This window comes from Sorex fumeus, unplaced genomic scaffold, assembly GCF_029834395.1.
Source record: "Sorex fumeus unplaced genomic scaffold, SorFum_2.1 ptg000013l, whole genome shotgun sequence".
In the NCBI taxonomy this organism is placed as follows: domain Eukaryota; kingdom Metazoa; phylum Chordata; class Mammalia; order Eulipotyphla; family Soricidae; genus Sorex; species Sorex fumeus.
Genome location: NW_026606070.1, coordinates 33,320,919 through 33,328,508, shown reverse-complemented (window position 1 = coordinate 33,328,508; position 7,590 = coordinate 33,320,919).

Genomic DNA, 7,590 nt, shown 5'->3' with positions numbered 1-7,590 from the left:
CAAAAGTGGATTTTTAAGATGCAGTCAGCACTATAACTGAACCTATGCTGAGGTCAGTAAAAAATGTGATTGAAGGCCAGAAAGTTCCATGTACTTAGTGTATGCCTTGCACACTTCCTCCCTCCACCCAACCCTATCCCACCACAGCACTGCCTGCCAGGAATGTGCCTAACACAGAGCCAGGAGTGACCCCAGAGAACTTCCATGTGTGACCCCCACCAAACAAAACAGAACCAAAACAATAGTGATGATGACTGAGGTTTATTTTGTTTACCATTACTTATGGTCAAACAGGCTGACTTCCAATGCCACCATTCTATACTCTACCAGTCTGAAGAATTGAACTTGCCATGCTATTTACACCGGCTTTTCCTACAAAGAAAAAGGGTCATCTTCATTTCAAGTTCCTTTGCGCCTCTGTTTATCCACGCTGCCTTTTTTAAAACCTTTTGAATCAATATTCAATGGGAAGTTTTTTATTGAAGCTGGGACGACACTGCATCATTTATGGAACACTTAAATGTGACATCTAAGAGGATATTCCCAAAGAACATTCTGCCAAGAAATAGATTTAGAACTAATTACAGAGAGACACCAGTTCTTGGCTTTCAAATCTGTCTCTCAAGATTGCATAAAAGAGATGCATGAGAAAATATATTTCCTGCTTCCCCTCTTATCAGTTGTAAACTTCCCCATTTTGTGATAAGTATTATTTGCATATTTGCATTAAAAGTATCATTTGCAAGCCTTACCTCAGAGTAGCAATTAGCCACCCCAGTCTTACTAGATATTTTTCTACTTGAAAGTCCCCAAATACATTGAATTGCAGTATATCAGCTTTTTCTCTTTTAAAGTTTATCAGTTCATGTTAATCTGCTTCCTACATCTTTCTAAAATACTCACAAGACAAAGCTTGAAATAGTTTACATTTTGCAACAATGCCCGTTGAATATTTTTAGGGATTCGCCTTGATTATTCTAACCCTCTGCAGTATCATGGAGAGCTGAATTATATGTCCAAGTTGTATTTCATATTTAGAAGATCCACTACTCTCCTAAGTAGGGAATGCTTGTGATTACAGTGTGTTATACTGGGCAAGAGAGATAGTACAGTGGGGAGGGCATTTGCCATGTACACAGCAGACCCAGTTTCGGTCCCCATCATTATAGGTCCTAAGAGCCTGCCACCAGTTACTCCCGAGTTTAGAGGGAGGTGTAACCCTTGAACATTGCTGGGTGTGACCCCAAAACTAAAATAAATAAATAACAGAATATATCAGGGTGTGACTCCATAACTAAAATAAATAAATAACAGAATATATCGATTGTGTTGCTCAACTCATTTAGAAAGAAACACTGACAGTACCCCTCTTGACATACACTAACAAAGTAGCATTATTTTTAAGTGGAGAATTCATGCTTTTTAAAAAAAAAAACTCCATATGCTATTAATGTTTACAAGGATCGATTTCTTTCACCTCTTTAAATAAACATTTTTCACTTGTGACCACCAGGCAACATTTTGTGCAATTGTGATGGGAGCCTAATGACTAAATGTAAAATAATGTTGTCATGTCATTTAAAAGGTCAACAAAAATGTCAACTGAAAACTTTAATATTGTCTAACTATAAATAAACTGCTTTTGAGAGAAACACAGCTTGGGTTGAGGGTGCGTTGCTTGAAAAAGTTCTCTTTATTGTCCATGCTCTTTGAAGAATAACTTCTTTTCTTTACTTTCCCTGATGAAATGCAACCAGAGGAAGCAAAGACCTTTGTGCCAGTGATTTTGGACAGTTAGGAAAGTTTGACAATTAAAAAATGGAAAGTAATTCTTCTGCCAGATATGGAACACCCCTTTGGCTACCACCTCACCAAAAAATTGATCTTATCCAAAAATTGACTCAACTCTCCAAACCATTCATTCTCCTGCTATTTACTCACAGCACTCTGTATTAAATAGCTGAGGCTTTCAAGAGCAGGTGCTATATCTATACAGAAATAAATTAATATTTTCATTGCCTCTCAAAGTCCATTAAGCAAAGCTCACCAAATATGTTAACAAACACTAACTGCTTTATCCCTTGTGTTTTTAAATCTCCACTAATCAATTTGCTGAACTGTCTTTCTCTACTCCTACCAAATATAATTTAGTTAATTCACACCCTGATTTGGTATTACACAATTTTGTAAATAAAATAATCCTTTTATCCCTCTTTATTTCAGCAGGCAGAATGCATTTATTTGTAAAGGAACATCAATTACAGTATTTTCATTTTTTTCCTCTTCTGACATAAGCATTTGCTTTCTTACATAAGCACACAATACTTTTGTATATCTACGACCCCACCAAAAAAAAAAAAAGACTAAATGGCAAGAATGAGTATTTCTGGAAAAAACTTACAGAAATTTTAATAAAAATGGAACAGGTTTAACAAATGCAAAGAAAAAAATGTGGACTCCTTACTTTTATAATTCAAGTTTCTATTTTGTATTAATATATGCTGCATTTTCTGATTGAAATTGCTCTTCAGTCTAAGGAAACGTGATTTTCTGTATTTGCTTTTTACATCTGAAACCAAACTTTCATAGAATGTGCTTGATGGTGTCCTTTCTGTTAGGGATTTGATTGAAATGTTCCAACACTTCATTAATTCTTTTCTATGTGCTTAAAGTATGTGATGTTCTGCCTTCACTATTTAAAAAAAATTATCTGTGGACAAAATCCATGAAGACTGTAGACTGTGATTTCTACACAAAAAAAAAGAAGAAAAAGAAGTCCCTTGAAGCAGTGAATCAGTGAATAAGAAACTGTTTGATGTTCTCTGATTCCTGACCATTTTATCCTTTATGGTCTTTTTTCTATTCTTAGTCATTCATTGAGTACTTGTATATTCTTGTAAAATGTGAAACCAATTTACATGCAATCAGGTAAGGACACAAGAAACGCTTGTGCTCTCAATTTCAGGACTCACAGAGACACTAACAGTCCCCAGACTGTAGTTCAGTAGCTATTTTTGTTAATATTGTGGCTTTGCTATAAAAACATGCTGTGGTTTTCTTTGCTATAGCACTACAAAATTTTTTATGTTGTGGCAAATGGAAGAAAACACATGTGAAGGCTGGTGTCAGAAGTCATCAGCTAGTCACAAAAGCCGTTGTGCAGCTTCTGAATTGTATTTTATTGCTGTAAATATGTATAATTTCTGTTAGCTTGTTTATTCCTGAAACACAAATAAAATGTTTTTAATTAAATATGGCTGCATATAAAAGCTTACTTTGTACTATATGCTTATTGGCATCAATATTTCAGACGGACCTTGTAATTCTTAAGAATATTAAGGGTTCTCCAGCAAACCACTCCTGGGAATATATCCCAGAGAGGCAAAAAAGTATAGTCGAAGTGACATCTGCACTTGTTTGTTCATTGCAGCACTGTTTACAATAGCCAGAATCCGGAAAAAATCTGAGTGCCGGAGAACAGATGACTGGTAAAAGAACCTTTGGTACATCTACACAATGGTGTACTATGTAGCTGTTAGAAAATATGAAGTCATGAAATTTACATATAAGTAAGTGGTACTACATGGAAAGTATCATGATAAGGAAAATGAGTCAGAAAGAGAGGAACAGATATAGAAAGATCACATTCATCTGGGGAATATAAAGTAACAACAGGAGACTAACACCAAGAATAGCCGAGACAAATACCAGGAGGTTTACTCCATGGCTTAGAGGCCAGCTGTACATGCTAGGGGAAAAGGCAGCTCAGATAGAGAAGGGAGCACCAAATAAAGGGTGTTGGGAGGACCCTCCCAGGATGGGAGATGCATGCTGAAAGTAGACTATAGACCGAACATGATTGCCACTCAATGCCTCTTTTGCAAGCCACAGCACCCAAAAGGAGAGAGAGAACAAAAAGGAATGCCCTGCCACAGAGGCAGGGTGGGATGGATACTGGGATCATTGGTGGTGGAGAATGGGCACTTGTGGAGGGATGGGTATTCGATCATTGTATAACTAAAACCCAAGTATAAAAATTTGTAAGTCTACAACTGTACCTCATGGTGTTTCACTAATAAAATTTAAAAAAAAAAAGAATATTAAGGGTTCTCAAAAGATGACTAGATAAAGAAACTATGGTACAGATACACAATGGAATAGAACTGAGTGCTAAATGTAGGTAAAGGGACAAACATGTAGTGTAAACCATAATGCCAAAAGGAGAGGGAGGGAGGGAGGGAGGGAGGGAGGGAGGGAGGGAGGGAGGGAGGGAGGGAGAAAGAGAGAGAGAGAGAGAGAGAGAGAGAGAGAGAATGTACACTGGTAAAGGGATGGTATTGGAACATGACTAAAACCCAATCAGGAACAACTTTATAACTGTGTATCTCACAGAGATTCAATAAAATTTTAAAAATTAAAAAAATAGAAAATAATAAAAGGCAGAACTGGGCAAAAAAAAGAATATTAAGGGTTCTCAATCACTTGAGAACTTTTATTGTGAGATTCAATACAAACTTAAATCTCTTTATATGGAAGATATTTTTTGCACTATTATCTAACAACAGGAATGGAGGTATGAGGTGAGCACTTTTCCAGGAGCTTATTTTTAGTCCTTTGAAATAGTAGAACTTACAAATATTTGAAGGATTGAACTTCAAATATGAGGGTTTGGGGAGAAAAAAGAATTGCATTTCCTTATACTGAAAAAATAATACTTAAACTTTAATACCATACATTTGTGAAGAACACGAAGTCAATTTTTTATAAAATTTCCACTGCAGGGGTTGGAGCAATAGCACAGTGGGTAGGACATCTGCCTTGAACACGGCCGATCTGGGTTCGATTTCCGGCATCACATATGGTTGCCTAAGCACTGCCAGGAGTAATTCCTTAGTGCATAGCCAAGAATAACCCCTGTGAATGGCCGGGTGTGACCTTCCGCCCAAAAAAAATTTCCACTGCATGTATTAGTTTGCCTAGTTGTCAGCCTCCTAATTTGAAGAATTCCAACTTCCAAACTCATTTCCTCCCTGCAGAAAAATATTGTCATAAGAAAATAAACAGATTCAAGGTGTTAAATTTATTCATATGTTTAGCACAATAGCTTATAATCAGTCTTAATCCTGGTATATTAATATTTTAACACCCACCCATCTAATAAAGTAACAGAATTAATGACCACTTTGAGTCATTAACTTCTACGCGGCAAAATAAATAGGAATCACTTTTTCAGCAGAGCCTTAGCCTACAAGCAAACAGAGGCTTACCAGATATATCTGGTAAATAGTGAATTGTTAATCAATAGTGGGAGTCAGATTAATGTTCCGATGCGGTTTATAGATAAGAGGTAGAATGACTCATGCAGCAGGAATTAATAAACAGTCTCAGCATATATGAACTCATGTTTAATCTCAAAACATGTGACTATAAAAACCTACAAATATGTTTATACAAGAGTTAGTATATAAACATTTCTATTAGCTCACGGGTCTAAAAGGAACAGTATACAAGTCACAGTAAGCACACCTGTCATAGTTTCTAGTACCATGCTTCATGAAAGAAAAAACGGGGTTGCTTACAGAAATGGCTAGAACTGGGCAGGATGTAGGATGAGCCTGGAGCATCTTGTGTAGTCAAAAAGCTAAGCAATCAACGGAACCCATTCCCAGTCACACGGGGATGTCAACTGAAAGGTCCCCAAAGGCCAAAGCTGGAACAATCTGAATAACAAATAGTACTGGAATATACCCCAAAGTATGAAATAAATATGCATGAGTTGATACTATATAAAGAAAAGACCAATCTATACAAAAGAATTTCAAATAGTCCCTAAGCACTGCCTGGAACAACCCCAAAACACCATCTCAAGAGTCTGCCATGCAGGCAGGGGGAGGATGGGAAAGGGGGTGTATACTGGGGGCGTTGGTAGTACAAAATGTGCACTGTGGAGGGATGGGTGTTTGATCATTGTGTGATTGTAACCCAAACATGAGAGCTTGTAACTATCTCACAGTGATTTAATAAAATTTAAAAAAAAAAAAACCTCAAGAGATGTCCCTGAGCAATTATTGCAAAATTCGACATCAGAAGATTTTGAACAACAACAAAGAAGTGAACTTGATAGAAAAAATGATGTGGATGAAACACAAAATAAAGCCTAAAGAAGTCACTTGACAGAGTGGCCCCTATATGGTCCCATTTATACTCAACTCTTTAAAATGTAAATTAATTCAGAGGAGAGCGAGAGAGACAGAGACAGACAGGGAGAGACAGAGAGAGATCAGTGGTTATGAGGGTAGCAGGGGGTGAAAAACAGAAGCAGAGATGACAAATAGAACACTCAAGAATCAAGTGAGGTTCACTATCTGCATCAAATGATGGTGTGAAGGTGTATCTATTAGATTGCTCATCAGTTTTCAATAAAGAAGGTAAGTATACCAATAGAGTGATAGCACATGTTTAGAGGATAAGTAAAACAGTGTTCTGTCTCAAAGGAAGTATTATACAAAGGGCGGGATTTCAAAGTACAGTCTGATAAACTTACTGTCCATAGCTTGTGGAAGTTCCTCGACAGTATATTCAGTGCCTTGCTAAGACACTATTTAAATCAGTTTGTATTTTCATCAACAGCAATATTTCAGTATATTTAGGGGGATGAGGACCACACTCAGTTGTGCTCAGGGAACCACGTGTGATAGCTGAGACTGAACCAGGTAGGTCAGCAGCATGCAAGGTAAGCGCCTTAACCCCCACATTCCCCCTCTAACCCCCTATCTCAATCTATTGATGAAAATTCTGACTCAAGTTAAGTGCCTCATCTAATCAGCAAACTCTAGCAAATAGGCCTTAGTCTGCAGACATATTTTGAGTAGCATTATCTAGATTCAAGTTTCTTAAATTGTGGGATGTAACCCCATTCGAAGGGTTCTGAACATCTGGCCAGTAGATCACAGCCCATGAGACATGTAAACTGGTACATGATGGGACAGACCTGTATGCTTCTCATGGCTGCCCTTGCTCCCTCTGCCTATATTGCATAACCCATTAATGATGTTGTAAATATCCAAATGGCCCTTGGAAGAAAAGAGGTTCACCATCCTTGCCATATGACATTATGTAAGGAAATGGGAATGTCACCAACTTAAAAATGTGTTTAAATTATTTTTTCAACGCTTATCAGTAAATATCTGATTTGTATATCTAGTATCTATACCTATATACTCAAGGCTATATTAAAACTTCTCAGGCAAAAAAGAGCACATGAGTGGGAAAGTTTAAGAAGCCCTGTTCTAGAACACAGACAGACAGTTATTAACCCCCCTAGCTAGCGATAGCACAGCAGGTAGGATGTTTGCCTTGTATGTGTCTGACCTGGGTTTGATTCCTCCATCCTCTCAGAGAGCCCGGCAAGCTACGGAGAGTATCCCACCCGCACAACAGAGCCTGGCAAGCTCCCTGTGGTGTATTCAATATGCCAAAAACAGTAACAAGTCTCACAATGGAGACGTTACTGGAGCCTGCTCGAGCAAATCGATGAACAACGGGAGGACAGTACTACAACTTATCTTCATTTGGATGATAAGCATTGCG